Genomic DNA, 17,015 nt, shown 5'->3' with positions numbered 1-17,015 from the left:
ATTCGGTTGATTTACATACAGGTAACATGGCGGCAGAACCTAGAAGAATTACTATCCAGGAGGAAGGAGCCCCTGATTTTACAATGCAACCGTTTCAAGCGCATCATCCAGCGGTGGCTACAGATTTTGAAATAAAGACCGCACTGCTCATGATGCCTAAGTTTCATGGCTTACCTACTCAAGAGCCTATCAAGCACCTGAGAGATTTCCAAGCAACCTGTTCTACTGTCAGCCTGTTCTACACTCAACCCCTAGCAAATGTATCCAACTAGGATACACTCAGAAAAGAATTTTTGGAAAAATTCTTTCCATCTGAAGTTACTGATAAACTGAGGAAAGACATTTCCACGATTGTTCAAGATGACAACGAGACTCTCTTTGAATACTGGGAGTGCTTCAATAATCTTCTGAAAGCATGCCCCCACCACAGAATTGATAAGATAGTGTTACTTAGCTATATCACACAGGGCATGAGGCCTTAAGATAAGACCACATTGGAAAGTGCTAGCAATGGGTCTATGAAGAAGTACAAGACCACTGACGAGGCATGGCAATTGATCAGTGACTTAGCTGAATCTACTAGGAACCACAGGCAGAAACAAGGCCATTCAAAAGCCGTTGCAGAAGTATCCTCTAGCAGAGAGACTACTGCTCTAGCTCAGAGTATCTGTGAAATGACCAACTTGCTAAAGCATATGCAATTGAATCAACAACAAGTTCAGCAAGCTCAACCTTCTCCAGCACAGCAAAGCCAACAGTTAGTCCCACAGAGAGTCTACAGAATTTGTGTTGATTATAGCCATTATACTAATGAATGCCCGCAGCTCCAGCAAGAAGACAACATGGTGGCATCCACTCATAACTTCTATGACCGCCCCAACCAGGGGTACAATCAAGGTGGAAATCATAACCATGGATGGCAGGACAATTCTAACCAGAATTGGAAGGACAACAATAACAGAGGAGGCAGAGACAATCAGGGAAATCAGAGGTGGAATAATAACAACAACAGGCAGCAGAACCAACCTTATAGAGCACCTCACCTGAGGCAATCCCAAGGACCACAGAATACCCAACAGCAGCCCTCTCAAATTACTTATCCTTCTTCATCTCCTAATGATGAGTTACTACAATCTATTGATAGGAGACAACAGGCCATGGAAAACAACTTTAGTGCCACTCTAAATGGTCTGACCTCTGCTGTACAAGCTCTCGCCTCACAGATTGGATCAATGAATAACTCCAGTAACCAACCTTTGAGCTCCACTGGAATTCCCTCTCAACCATTACCCAATCCAAAGGGAGGCATTAATGCCATCACCCTAAGGTCCGGAACCACACTGCAGGAGAGGAATCAGGAGGAGCCAAGTCTACCAGAACACACCTCAGCTGAAGAGGTAGTAGAAATAGAAGATGTTGAAGAGGAAGACGACATACAGGACATAACTGAAAAAGAAGAAGCCCAACCACAAGAGGAAGCACCAAAAGGCACAGACACTACAGAAAACACCACTCCCATCCCATTTCCATAACTTGCAAGGAAGCCCAGGAAGCAGCTGGAACCTGATCCCAAAATGGTAGAAATATTCAAAAAGGTTGAGGTAACTGTTCCTCTTTTTGACGTTATTCAACAGGTACCTAAATATGCAAAGTTTCTAAAAGATTTATGTATACATAAAGACAAAATTAATGAATTAGAAACTATTCCTTTAGGTAGTTCCATATCTGCTTTAATGGGAGGATTACCTGAAAAGTGTAGTGACCCAGGTCCTTGTATAGTTAGTTGTACTATTGTTGGAGTAGTAATTTATGATTGCATGTGTGATTTAGGAGCATGTGTTAGTATAATGCCTTTGTCTATATATGATATTTTGAGGCTCCCTCCCTTAAAAAGGTCGGCAGCTCGTTTTGTGTTAGCAGATAAAAGCAATATTACAGTGGCTGGAGTTGCTGAAGATGTTTTAGTGAACATTAAAGGGCTTACATTCCCCACTGATTTTTATATCTTGGAGATGCCCCATAATGACTCAGATAAGCCATCATCATTCCTACTTGGAAGACCATTCCTGAAGACATCAAAATTCAAATTGGATGCTTTTTCAGGAACATACTCTTTTGAAATAGATGGCCGAATAGTAATCTTCAATCTGAATGGAGTCATTGACAATCCTCCAGAAGATCATTCCATCTTCCAATGTGATGTCATAGATGAAACTGTAGCTGAAGTTCACAAGAAAGAGTTAGAAGAGAGGCACACTGGACAAGGTCCAAGTGTGGGGACCCTCTTGACTGACAATGAGGGCACCTCAGCATCTTCACAAGCTCCAGACAATCCAGAGCCTGCCCATGATCAGAAGTTGGAATTAAAACCTTTTCCTCTACATCTCAAATATACTTATCTTGAAGATGAGCAGAAGTTTCCAGTTATCATTACAAGGGAACTCACTTCACAACAAGAAGAGTAGTTACTTGATGTACTGAGGAGGCATAAGAAGGAAATTGGGTGGAGTTTGGCAGACATAGTAGGCATCAACCCTCAAGTATGTGAGCACAGAATAATTTTAGAAGAGGGAGCAAGACCAATCCGTCAACCCCAAAGAAGATTAAATCCCACTATCTTGGAAGTTGTCAAAAAGGAAGTGACCAGACTGTTGGAAGCAGGTATCATCTATCCTATTTCAGATAGTGAATAGGTTAGCCCAGTACAAGTGGTGCCCAAGAAGTTTGGAGTCACTACAGTGAAGAATGAGCATGGAGAGCTCATAGCAACTAGAGTTCAGAACGCTTGGAGAGTTTACATTGATTACAGGTGTCTCAACCAAGCCTAAGGATCACTACCCACTTCCATTCATTGATCAAATGCTGGATCGCCTGTCAGGTAAATCACATTATTGTTTTTTAGATGGTTACACAGGTTATTTCCAGATTCATATAGCTCCTGAGAATCAGGAAAAAACCACTTTTACATGTCCTTTTAGGACATATGCTTACAAGAGAATGCCCTTTGGCTTGTGCAATGCACCAGCTACTTTCCAAAGGTGTATGATGAGTCTTTTCTCTGATCTTATTGAGGACTGTATGGAGGTTTTTATGGACGATTTTAGCGTTTATGGTGATTCTTTTAGCCTTTGCTTAGATGGATTATCTAGAGTATTAGATAGATGTGTTAATACAAAACTTGTATTAAATTTTGAAAAATGTCACTTTATGGTAAAACAAGGGATTGTATTAGGACATGTGGTATCTAATAATGGCATTTCTGTAGACCCAGCAAAGGTGAATGTTATTTCTAGTTTACCTTACCCCTCCTCCGTGAGGGAAGTTCGTTCGTTCCTTGGCCATGCAGGTTTTTACAGGAGATTTATTAAAGACTTTAGTAAGGTAGCACTTCCCTTATCCAAATTACTGCAGAAGGATATTGAGTTCGAGTTCAGTGAGGATTGCAAACAAGCGTTTGATAAGCTGAAGGCCGCCCTGACTCAAGCCCCAATTGTGAGAGGACCAGACTGGAGCCAGCCATTTGAAATCATGTGCGATGCTTCCAACCATGCAGTAGGAGCAGCGCTGGCTCAGCGTGAAGGTAAGGATCCTTTTGTTATAGCTTATGCGTCTAAGACTTTAGACGCTGCCCAGTCCAATTATACTACTACTGAGAAAGAGCTTCTTGCTATTGTTTTTGCTCTGGATAAATTCCGAGCTTATTTACTTGGTACTAGAGTAGTAGTGTATTCGGACCATGCAGCTTTAAAGTATCTATTAGCTAAAAAAGAGTCCAAACCAAGGCTTATACGTTGGATACTACTATTACAAGAATTTGATTTAGAAATAAAGGATAGGAGTGGTAACCAGAATTTAGTGGCAGACCACTTGAGTCGCCTTGAGCACATTAAGGATGATTCTACTCCTATAGATGATAATTTTCCATTTGATAACTTACAAACAGTATCTGAGGTATTCCCTTGGTATGCACCTGTAGCTAATTATCTAGTTAGCTGCACATTTCCTCCAAACTTTTCTAAGCATCAAAGAGACAAGCTGAAAAGCGAGTCTAAATATTATATACGGGATGACCCATATTTATGGAGATGTGGCGCTGATCAGGTAATTAGATGTTGTGTGTCTCAATCAGAATTCCAGTCCATTTTAGAGGCCTGTCACTCATCTGAGAGTGGAGGGCATTTTGGCCCTCAACGAACAGCTAGAAAGATCTTAGACTGTGGATTCTGGTGGCCTACTCTTTTTAGAGACGCTGCTGAGTTTTGTAAATCTTGTCTCCCATGCCAAAAATTTGGTAATATATCCAGGAGGGATGAAATGCCTCAAAAAATTATGCTTTTCTATGAAATTTTTTATGTTTGGGGCATTGACTTCATGGGTCCATTTCCAAATTCTAATGGTTATTTTTATATATTGTTAGCGGTGGATTACGTTTCCAAATGGGTGGAAGCAATTCCTACCCGCATTGATGATGCTACACTGTTATTTCCTTTGTGAGAAACCATATTATTTGTCGCTTTGGATCACCACGGGCAATCGTGAGCGATCAAGGCACCCATTTTTGTTACAGGAGACTAACATGATTAATGAAGAAGCATGGGATAATTCATAAGGTCACGACAGCATACCATCCTCAGACCAATGGGCAAGCCGAGGTGTCAAACAGAGAGATAAACCATATCTTGCAGAAGATAGTCAAACCTTATAGAAAAGACTGGAGCACCAGGCTACAAGATTCACTCTGGGCATATAGGACAGCATACAAAACACCCATTGGGATGAGTCCTTTCCGCTTAGTTTATGGAAAAGCTTGCCATCTCCCAGTTGAAGTAGAGCACAGAGCCTTTTGGGCAGTCAAGGAGTGCAATATGGGAATTGAGAAAGCCGGAGCTGAAAGGAAGTTGCAACTGCAAAAACTGGATAGCCTTCGCCTAGAAGCTTATGAGAATTCAAGACTATACAAGGACAAGATGAAGGCTGTACATGATCAGCACATCAAGAAAAAAGAGTTCCAACCAGGGGATTTAGTCATCCTTTACAAATCTCGACTGAGGCTCATGCCAGGTAAGTTGAGATCAAGATGGGAAGGTCCATACAGAGTAGAGAAGGCCGAACGGTATGGAGTTTATCACCTAAGTCATCCTTCAAGTTCTGAACTTATCAAGGTTAATGGATAACGCCTGAAGCTATACCATGGTGAGAAGATGCAGAAAAACAAGGAGCTTGAGATCTTCCTCTTGGAAGATCTCCACATCGCAGAAGATTGAGCTAGTGGAGCGTCCAACTTACGGACGTTAAAGCAAAGTGCTAGGTGGGAGACAACCCACCATGGTATGATCGTTCTTTTCTTTATTTTTTGTTTTTCATATTCAATAAATCTTCTCTTTATCAGTACTTTCGTGCATCTGCATTTGCATATTCCTAATTAAAAAAAAAAGCCACGCGACGCGACCGCATCAGCGACGCGTCCGCGTCGCAAGGAGAGGGGAGAAAAATAAAAACGAACAGAGAGTCACGCTGGAGCGTGGCTGGAGGTGTGCCAGTGGCACAATTCGACCCACGCGACCGCATCGCTGATGCGTCCGCGTCGTATGGGCATAATGGCCTCCCACGCGACCACGTGACCCACGCGATCGCGTGCCCTGATTTTTGACGTAAAAAGGGTGCACAACGAATTATTGTGCGAGAGTGGTGCTGGATTGGTGTTGAACGCACAATTCTACCCACGCAGACGCATGGCCCACGCGTCTGCATCGTTCCCTTCTGAAACCCACTCACACGATCGCATGCCCCACGCGATCGCGTCACCTCAAATTTGGCAAATATATCAATTCGAACAGAGAGTTGTGCAGGCGCGAGGCTGCACTCGCGCCAGAAGCACAACATGGGTCACGCGACCGCGTCACCTGAACTAAAGCGCAATCGCGCGAACGCGTGCCCCATGCGGCCGCGTCGCTTGCGCCGCACAGCTCAAACTTAATTGCCAAAATATCTTATCTTTTTCCTCTTCAAATCCTAATTTTTCTTTTCCCTCCTTATTTCTTCCTTCTCCCTTCTTCCTTCTATCTCCCCTTTCACTCTCTCTCTCTCACCTCCATTAACAAGGTTTTATTTTCTTCCTCCCTTTTTCCTTTTCTATCATTCTTCTTATTTTATATGTTTTTTTTCCTTTCTTTTTCTTTTCATTATTCATATTTTCTTTCTTCTTCTTTCCTTTTTACATGGTGTTAGAATTTTATTTGAGTCATTATTCTTCATTATATGCTTGTGGATTGTTGCAAATTGTTTGGCAATTATATATTATTTTCTTTAAAGGGTTGCTTGCATGTTCACTTTAATACTTTCTATACCTTATTCACCATGCATGCTATGTGTTTGTGAAAAAGCCCATATGGCATTATGCACCTCTCTACATTATTCTATTCTACTATTCAATGCTTGCTTTTCATAAACTCCCTCTACTATTGTATTAATTAAATTTATTTATCAATACAAACGTGATGGTTTGCTACAAAGTGATGCTTGATCTATGCTACTCATGCCCTTTTCCGGCATGCCAATAAACACCTTGCATTCACTTGTCATTATATGCACTAGCTATTTTCCACTAATGACTTTTCACATGTACTCATGAGTGTCTGTTAATGTCAGTTACCTCCTAAAGTGCATCCATCACCACCTTTTCCGTTCTCTTCCTTGCTATATATCGCTTTGAATTTAATTTACTTTCTCTTCCCTTTTTCAGGATGGCCACCAAGAAAGGAAAAGAGAAAGTTACTCCCAAACCCCCAACAAGAAGAGGAACTAAAAGAGCACTAGTGGCAGCGCCTTCTTCAACTGTAGTCAAGCCCTCAACAAAAAGAGTTAAGAGGATCATCAAGGTTGATGAAAAGGAGAAAGCCTTTGCAGCAAAGGACACTGCGTGATTTCCAAATCGCTACTGTGAGCAGATGTTCCCTATTCTGGCTGAAAGGAGCTACAACAACGAACACCTTCTTATCCTCCCGCCCAATATTGCTACTTTTGTTGAGCCGCAAATTGAACGAAGACAATGGGGTTTCCAATAGAGACAGCCAAGGCAGGTCAATCTTTCTTGGGTGGTCGAGTTCTACTCTAACTTCTACCTGCCAACCCTGCAGTCTGTCTATGTCCGTCAGAAGCAAGTCCCTATTACAGAAGAGGCCATTCAACAAGCTCTGGGTCTCCCCCTATTCCAGAAGGAATGGACGCCTTTCAAGAAGCCGCACTCAAGCGCCAGAAGTACCAATTTGACTGGGACACTGTTTTCAGAGTTATCGCATTACCTGGCAGCCGTTGGATCTACGGATACCATCGTACCCGCCCTAAGGGAATATCAGCTTCAGCACTTACCTTGGAGGCTCGCGTATGGGCACAGATCATGTCCCATTACATCTTTCCGAGCACTCACGAGTCCTCCTTCACTACAGACATGGCCGTTCTACTATGGTGCATCCTTACAGACCAACCTCTGAGTCTACCAAGACATATCCGGAATGCCATGGGACACATACAAATTATGGACAACTTACCTTTTCCCGCCTTGGTCTCAGATCTTGTCTCAGCAGCCGGAGTCTCCTACAGAGCTGGGGACACCAAAGCCATGCTTCCACGGGATGATCAGTATGTCCCTAACGGGAAATACCTCAGACTTCCAGCAGCCACTACAAGCCTTCCTACTACACCGATTGAAGATATCCCTTCTTTAACACCACAAGCACCTACAACAAATGAACTGCTCCAGCAGATAATCAAAAGGTTGGATCGGCAAGAACACAAAGCTAAGATAAGAGAGCGCCGTAATGAGCGCCGATTCAAAAACCTCAAGGAACTACTCAAGGGACACTTCAAGGACTCAGACACCCCGGACTCCACTTCCTTTACCAGCACAGGGAGCCATGATGGTCCCAACTGTGGAGATACTGCTACCAGCCCACCCCTGTTCCTAACAGATGGCACCGAGGACGGTGCAAAGCCTTAAGTGTGGGGAGGTCGGTCAGTACCTGACTTCCGGAGGTAATTTTTCTTCCCTAGCACCAATAAATTAGGATATTTTAGTTATATTTTCTTTCTTTTATAGAATAGGATAAATTGCATAGTAATAGGTTAGTTGCATGCATATTCTACTTGATTGAAAAGACAATAAGTTTTTTCTAAGACTCTATCTTTGGAACAAAATTTCACTAATTTTTAAAAAATTTTTTATGATAAATCTGCTTGAAGTTGTATTTGGAACATGATTTTTGAGCTAAAGAACACACAACCTATGAAGATTTGAGCCTTTATGCATGGTTACATTATTTAACCATAAATATTTTATTCTTGTGTGTTTACTTCTCTATGATTGTAATCTATATTTTGTTTCACCCTATATGTCCAATATTTATTATATTTGTATGCTTGCATATGATTGAGGCCATTATTTGTTTAAACTCACTTATCCAAATTAAGCCTACCCTTTTCAATTACCTTTGTTAACCACTTTGAGCCTTTAAATCCTGTTTGTTCTATATTTCACCACATTACTAGCCTTAAGCAGAAAAACAATTGTCTATCCCAAATTGAATCTTTGGTTAGCTTAAGATAGAATTGTGTGTACTAGTTAAATATGGGAAATTGTGGGAACAAAAGTTATTAAGGGAATGTATCATGATAATGCAATGGGAATTCGGATACCTACTCATGTGAAACTAAAAGAATTAAAAATCTATGTGCATTAATAAGCTATGTCTATTTTTATGTCTAAAAAAAATCAATAAATAAATAAGGGGACAAAATTACCCCAATGCTGAATTAAGAATTCAAAGATCAATGCACATATAATAAAATTAAAATAAAAAGTTGATACATGAGTATGGAATGTAAAAGGGAATTCTGGGTAGCTAGGTATGAATTCTAAGGTTACACTAAATATATATAGGTTAGGTTAAAGCTTGGGTTAATTAAAGATTCAATTTATAAGCTCACTTAACCATATATGTATCCCTACCCCTACCTTGGCCCCATTACAACGTTGAAAAGACCTCATGATGTTTGCATTGGTATATTAACTGTTGTTGATTGGTTAGGAGAAAAACAAAAGTTAGAGAGCATTATTAGAGAAGGATAGAGTGATTACCCTATACACTAGAGAGATTAGAGCGTACATACATCATCAGTAAGGGTTCAATGCTTGAATTTCCATGTTCCCTGCTTTCATGAGCTATCTTCTTGCACTTTTATCTGTCTTACTGTATAATGATAGAATTAGTGGAATTTGATTTGCAATTGTTTTGAAGAGCCTATTTACTTTTGATCAAGTAGGTAAGAATCATATAGTTGCATTCATATATATAGGATTGCATTGCATTGCATGAGTTTCTATATGTTCATACTTATTTATTTTATCTCCTTCAATTAAGCGTGAGAACATGCTAATGTTTAAGTGTGGGGAGTTTGATAAACCACTATTTTTTGGTTTATATTGTGTTTAATTGTGTGGTTTTATCATGATCCTTACCCACTTATTCATTAATTTAGCATGCATTTATATTTCCTTCCTGAAATTATTACATGATTAAAAACTGCTTCCTAGGAACTTTTAATTATGCATTTTAATTCTCCTTTATTCCATTCGATGCCGTGATCTGTGTGTTAAGCGTTTCAGGCTTTATAGGGCATGAATGAGTTGGAGATTGGAAAGGAAGCTAGCAAAAATGGAAGGAACACAAGAAATTGAGGAGATAACCAGCGAGAAGTGACGCGGCCGCATGGCTCACGCGACCGCGTGAAAGAGGAGAAATCGCAGTGACGCGGCCGCATGGCTCACGCGACCGCGCGGAATGAAAAATCACAAGCGACGCGGAGGCGTGGACGACGCGAACGCGTGGCAGAGAAAAATGTGAATGACGCGTCCGCATGGATGAGGCGATCGCGTGACATGCGCGATCTGCATAATCTAGAGCCAGAACAGCAGACTAGAGCCAGAACAGTAGAACAGCAGACTAGAGCCAGAGAACATGCAGAAACCAACACAACATTCATTCTACAGAGTTTTAGTTTTAGATCTAGTTTACTCCTCCTCTAGGTTTTCTCTCTACACATTCATAGTTCTTAGGATTTAATTTTTGATTGCTCTTTGCATTGGGACACTGAGAAGAGTTATTACCTCATCAAGACTTCGTCATTCTAGTTCGTTTTCTTTACTTGGTTTACTCTTCCATGTTCTTTGCTTTGTTTAATTTTACCATTGGAATATTTTTAGGATTATTTAATACAATGGTCACTTTTATTTTTAATTGACTATTTTGATTTTTATTTACAATGTCTTTCTTTAATTCCTTTTCATATGCTATGAATTTTACATTCACAATGAGTGAGTAGTTCCCTAACTTGATGGGGAGTTGATTGAAAGGAACTCTTGAGTTGGAAAGCTTAAAAGAAAAATTGTAATTGGGTTTATGGTTGGATTGCCTTCTAGTCACTAACACCAATTTCTTTTAATTAAGTTGATTGCAACTTGTGAACAGACGTAGCATTCCAACTTGTTTGACTTTTCCTTACCTAGTAAAGGATAACTAAGCAGGACAACCTTTAATTGTCAATTAATCTTGAGAGTATTCCAACAATAATAGGGATTCCAACTAATCAACTCCCAGTCAAGGCTTTTATTTACATTATTCAAATTCACCAATTTAATTTCCTGTTTACTCAACTCAAACCTCTTTGAAAACATCTGATTAATAAAATAGCACACTTTTCTGCAACTCGTTGGGAGACGACCTGGGACTCATACTCCCAGTATTTTAATTTCAATTTTCTGTGACACCTTTTTAAATTGATAGGCAGATTTCTGGCAAGTTAAGAACTATACTTGCAATGTATATAAATTAACAATTTTTAATTCGCCAATTTCTGTCCGCATCAAGCACATCACAACCTTAAGCAGAAAACTATGATTTGCCTTGGATTGAATCCTTGATTAGCTTATGTTGAAGGAGTGTGTTACATTTAAGTGTGGGGAAATCTTTTGGGAAACTTTGGTAGTAAAAGAAAATGTTCAACTTGGGTATTTCATTGAAAACCTTGGGAAATGGGTACACTCATGTATGAGCTACTAGAATCGTATGCATTTCACTTGAAAAAAAAAATCATCATCATAAAAAGGGGGATTAAAGTTACCCCTAAGTGAAAGAATATCAATAAGAATTGCATGTGATATGAATGATAAGCCATACATGAGTGTTTGTGAGAAAGAAATGATGGAAGGTTAGGATTGCATTTGATTTTGATTTAATTGATATAGGTTGAGTTGGATACCTAAACTAATCAAGGATTCAACCATTTTAGCCCACTTAGCCATATCTATCCGACCTTAACCCCAACCCCATTAAAATCATATGAAGTCCTCATGATAATTGTATTCATGCATCACTTGTGTTGATTGTTAGATGAAAAGCAATCCCTTGAAAGTATGATTAGAGAAGACTTGAGTGATTGAAACCCTAAACACCGAGTGATTAGAGTGTATACACACCTAGTGAGGGTTCAATTACTCAACTCTATGTTTCCATACTTCTTGTCATGTATTCTTGCAAGTTGCTTCACTTTGATGAGTTGAATCAATTCTTTAGATCTTTGATCGCATTGTATCATTTCCTTGCTTGGCCCTACTTGTCTATACTTGCTTGGGAATTTGATTGTTTGTTTTCACCAATTTCATATAGATACTATAGATAGATAATTAGATAGATGCATAGTATCTACATACTTGCATGCATATAGGTAGTTGCATTTAATAAGTTGATTACCCCTTTCGATCATTCTCCTTATTGGTTTAGCATGAAGAAAAGGTTATTTTTTAAGTGTAGGGGAGTTGATGAGTCCATATGTGATGGTATATTTCGACTCACTTTGAATGGATTTAAGCATATGAACTCACACTTAAGCACCAAAATAGCATACTTTTGTGTTTGATCCCTAATTTGATCTTAAATGTGAAAACATGCAATTTTGTGCTTTAATAGAGCAATTTAATCCCACCTTTGTGCCATTCGATGCCGTGATATGGTTTGTGAGCGATTTCATGCCTTGAAGGCAAGAATACAAGGATAAAAGTGGAAGAAAGCATGTACAAGGGAGAAAACATGAAGAAAACAAGGAAAAGCAGACACAGCGAAGTGTGCGTGCGCACAGCCTTGCATGCGTGTGCACAGACAAGAATTTCCATGTGTGTATACGCACGCACCTGTGCGTACGCACATGTCAATTTTCAGCCGCGTGTGCGGACACACGCGTCTATGCGTCCGCACAGGTCCCTGCACGGGAATTCATTAATGAAGCATGTGCTGCGCGAATTTGGAGGCCCTTGGCTCATTTTTGGAAGGCTGAAATGCTATTTTGGAGTGCTATATAAAGGAGACTTCAATACTTATCAAAGGGGGGAAGCATTGGAGCAATTTTTACATAGTTTTCATAGTAGTTAGGAGTAAGAATAGTGTAGAGTAGATAGCTCTCCTAGGGTTTATCAATTTCCATTGTAGCATTTTATAGCAAGCTTTGATCCTTGATTTTACTTCTTCAATTGTAAGTACTCTCAATTTCCTCTTTAATTAAAGCACTTTTACTTTCATTTCCTTTTGGTTCAAGTTACTTTATTCATATTGTAATTTTGTGTTTCTTGAAGTTTTGATTGATGAATTTTATATTTCATGCTTCCCTTATGGTTGATTGCTTATTTATATTTGGTTTTGTTGATAGTTGGTTATAGTTTTACAATTTACTTTGCAAATTTCCATGTTTCACTTTTATGCACAGAAGGTGTTTGTGAAAATGCCAACTCTAGATTTTGAGTAGATTTTCCAACCTTGGCTTGTGGTCTGAGTTTCTAGGATACTAGAGTCATAATGTCCGACATTTAGTGCTAATTCTTGGGTAGTTAGTTGGCTCTTGTTTCTATTGACGCCAGCCTTTTATCAACTAGTTTGGTAAGTTGGTTAGGACTTATGGATTAAGGTCAATTATGCTTGCTTGACTTACTCCTCGATGGTTGGGGTTGACTAGGCGAGATTGACTCATGATAATTACCATAGTTGTGGTTATGGTAATGATAGGATTCCTTGGATCCTCAGTCGCAAGTCGAGGCTCTTTATTTGCATTTTCACTAGTTTTGATTCTATTTATCCTTGCTTGCATCGATTCTCAATTTTGATAATTGTTTAGTTCATTTATCGCTTAATTCTTTTAATCTTTTGTTCTTTGATTGCAAAACCCCTTTTTGCCCTCTTCACAACCGAAAGAAGTAACATTTCATTTGCATCCTAGGGAGAACGATCCGATGTTTCATTACTCTCGGTTTATATTTTGTTTTGAATTGAATTATTTGATTGGGGAATTCATTATTGATATAGACTATACTTTCGACGACGGAATTCTATTTTGTGAAAATCAAGACTAGCAATAGTTCTCTTCATTAATTACTTTTTATAACTTTCGTCGCTTTGCTTGGTCTGACTTCTTCTGTTATGCTACGATTTAGGAAATTGCACGATCGGCAAAATTCCTTCCGGCAAGTGCACCGGTTATCGTCAAGTAAAAACTCACAATAGAGTGAGGTCGAATCCCACAAGGATTGGTTGAGTGAGCAATTCGAATTAGAAGTATGTTCTAGTTGAGCGGAATCAAGATTTAGATGAGAATTGCGGAATGTAAAATTGCATGAATTAAAGGGCGAGAAGCTAAATTGCTGAAATTAAAAGGGATGGGGGTGATTGCATGAATTTAATTACAGAATGTAAAGAGAAAGTGGAAATCGGAGATGGGGAGTTCATTGGGTTTTAGAAGATATTGAGATCTCCGAATCAAAACATTTTTATCTCTTCCTCAAGCAATGCGTTCATTGAATTTTGCTTGGCAATCTTATATGATTGGATCCCAATCCCTTGGCTCACCAATTCTTTCTAAAAATGAACAAATTCCCAATCCCTTGGTTTAAATATTCATAAGAAGAGATGATGCTCGATCACTGATTATACCACACAGTTTCATGAACCACAATTTGGTAGGATTACATGTCATAATATCCATCCAAACCCCAATCCAATTCACTGTGAGAAAGCTTCTCTAGCATGAATCCTCCATTCCTTTCCCAAGGTTCCGAAGGATTCCAATTATGGATAGTTTCTTTCCCAAGACAACTACCCAATGGAATTAGATTGAGAAGCTTTCTAACAAAATTCAAGAGAAAAGATTGAAGAAGAAGATAAAACTATTATTGATTCATTGAATTACAATAGAGCTCCCTAACCCAATGAAAGGGGTTTAGTGAGTCATAGCTCTGAATTCAAAAACTAAAAGAAAATGATCCAAAGTTCTCCCCCAAAAAGTAAAAGTCCCCCTCAGGGGATGGATTCCCCTTTTTCCCCCCGTGTTCAAATGCAGAACTAAGGCCTTTAAATAGGCTCCCTAAATTACAAAATGAAAATGAAATTCAAAGCAAATTACAATCAAATGAAAATAAACTATTCTAGATGATTCTTGTGGCCTTGATTTGGTGTTGTTGATGGGCCTTGCTTGCTTGAAGGGCTGAGTGACATAATTGATCCAAAAAGGATAATGATCCATTAAACTACACTCAAATGTTGCACCCCCTTTCTTGAGTCGTCACTTTGTTCTCTTGTCAACCTTGCCAATTTGATGCCAAATATAGACTATTATACCTAGTTGGAAAGCTATGGATGTCAGCTTTCTAACGCAACTAGAAGCACCTCAATTGGATCTCTACAACTCGAGTTATACTCCATGGAAGGTGAAGAGGTCAGCTAGCCTGATTGCATGTTGGTACTATGCTCTTCTATGCACATTACGGGGCTGTTTTCTCCCTCAATTTTTAGTATCCACCATGCATGCCATATATGCTTGGAAAGCTCTAGATGTCTTCTTTCCAATGCATTTTGAATCACCTCATTTGGAGTTTTGTAGCTCAAGTTATTTATGTTTGAAGAAGGCATGGTCAAGCTGTTCCATATAACACGTTTAAGCTTCAGTTTAAGGTTAAACTGAAGCTTAAACGTGGAAATGGAAAAGGTAGCCCTGGAGGTCGAACACGTTTAAGCTCCAGTTTAAGGTTAAACTGGAGCTTAAACGTGGAAATGGAGAAAGCAACCCTGGAGGAGAAAACTTGGTCGAACACGTTTAAGCTCCAGTTTAAGGTCAAACTGGAGCTTAAACGTGGAAATGGCTCCCTGGTGCACTTCCCATTTCTGGCGTTTAACCTCCAGTTTAAGGTTAAACTGGAGGTTAAACGTGGAACTCCTTCCTGAGTGGCATTCTCATTCTGGCGTTTAACCTCCAGTTTAAGGTTAAACTGGAGGTTAAACGTGGAATGCTTCTTTGGTGAGACTTTCATTCTGGCGTTTAACCTCCAGTTTAAGGTTAAACTGGAGGTTAAACTTCAATTCCAGCATTTCTTAGCCTTCATGATTCTGGCGTTTAAGCTCCAGTTTAGGCTTAAACTGGAACTTAAACTCCACATGTGATATTCAAGCTTCCTTTATTGATTTTGTTGCTTCCTTGCCTAGCCTCTTCTTTCCTGAAATCATCCAAACAATTGCATCAAAGTCTTGCAAAAATTCATGAGAATTCTTCCATTCATAGCTTTCAAGGAATATAACTAAAAACTCATGGAATTTGCATCAAAATCTTCATGTTGAATGATTTAAGACAAGCATGACTATTTGGCCCAAAATGATTACTTAAGGCTAAAGAAAATGCATAAAACAACTAAAAATAAAAGAAAAAGGCTAGTGAAACTAGCCTAAGATGCCTTGGCATCACAACACCAAACTTAATCCTTGCTTGTCCCTAAGCAAGTTCTGAATTATTGAGAAGAAAGAATGAAACAGAAGGTAAATTCATTAGCCATATCAGTAAGTAATTGACATTGATTAATGGGGTGTTCATGCAGAAAGTTGCTGCAGCATCACTTTATTGTTTCTTAGGTAAGAATGTCACTTTTTATGTTTCCACTAAAACACTGCTATGGCCTCTTGTTATTCACATATCCTTGGCAAGTTTCTTTTCTTTGTTTTTCTTTTTCTTTGAGCTTATTTGCTCCTTGTTGCTCAGTGTCATGTGTTGCACAAGCCTTTGGCATTTTCTTTTTCTTATCAGTGCACTACACATATCCACTACAGGCATTTTAGTTCACATTTCTTCTTGAGACATTGGTACCCAGCACCTCTTTGTGTGACTAAATGTTTTGTATTTAGGTTGCTCTTGATAATGGACTTTTGGTTGATAATCCCGGGTTAGTTAACCCAAGTTACCAAGTGTTGAAACACTCCTCAGAACCTATTCATCCAAGCATATCCTTAATACATAAACACCACAGGCATTTGTCTCAGAAGTTCAAACCATTGGTGCCTAGCTTATTTTCTCAATTTTTTTGCTTTTTGGTTGCCCTTTTTCAGTGGCTTTTTCTTCTTCTTCTTCTTTCTTTTTCATGGCCAAAGACATTTATTCATCAAGATCCATAGACAGCATCCTAATTTCCACTAAAAGTGACAATTCTAACTTTATTTCTTAGTGAGCTGACTATTCAATCAAACATGCATACCACCACTTAATCTTATTTGATTTCTTACCAAATGGAATTGAGTTACTTTTGTTCAAACATTTCTTTTATTTTATGGAAACAGAACAAGCATGGCAAGCATTTGTTTAAGAAGATGAAGTTATCCAGACACTTAGACTATCACTTATTTGAAAATTAAACAAACAGACAAACAAAAACTGCAATGACTCAAACTTAAAGCAGGGGTGCATGCAAACTTCAAATATCAGCAATTCAAAGTACAAGCAATTAAGTGACAATACAACCTTTTAGCATCTTCTTTGTTGTTCATCATCCTTCCTAGCCTTGGTGTTCTCTTTGATGATGATGTATATTCCTTCCATGAGATTGATTGTCTTCCTGCAAAGCTATTAGAAGTTGCTTGTTCCCCAAGCACTTTGAGAATTGG

At 39.1% G+C, this 17,015-nt stretch overlaps 1 non-coding gene across 1 annotated transcript; it reads right to left on the bottom strand.

The window, feature by feature from the left end:
• Positions 1-326: 326 nt before the first annotated feature.
• On the bottom strand, positions 327-433 carry LOC148571057 (small nucleolar RNA R71). Its single transcript, XR_015908535.1, has one exon. It is a non-coding gene; the product is annotated as a small nucleolar RNA R71 (small nucleolar RNA).
• Between the last annotated feature and the right edge of the window lie 16,582 nt (positions 434-17,015).

The sequence above is a fragment of the Arachis ipaensis genome, chromosome B3 (assembly GCF_059453495.1).
Source record: "Arachis ipaensis isolate K30076 ecotype BB chromosome B3, ASM5945349v1, whole genome shotgun sequence".
Classification (NCBI taxonomy): domain Eukaryota; kingdom Viridiplantae; phylum Streptophyta; class Magnoliopsida; order Fabales; family Fabaceae; genus Arachis; species Arachis ipaensis.
Note: the sequence above shows the minus strand (reverse complement) of the source record. Positions and strands in the feature narration are given on the sequence as shown.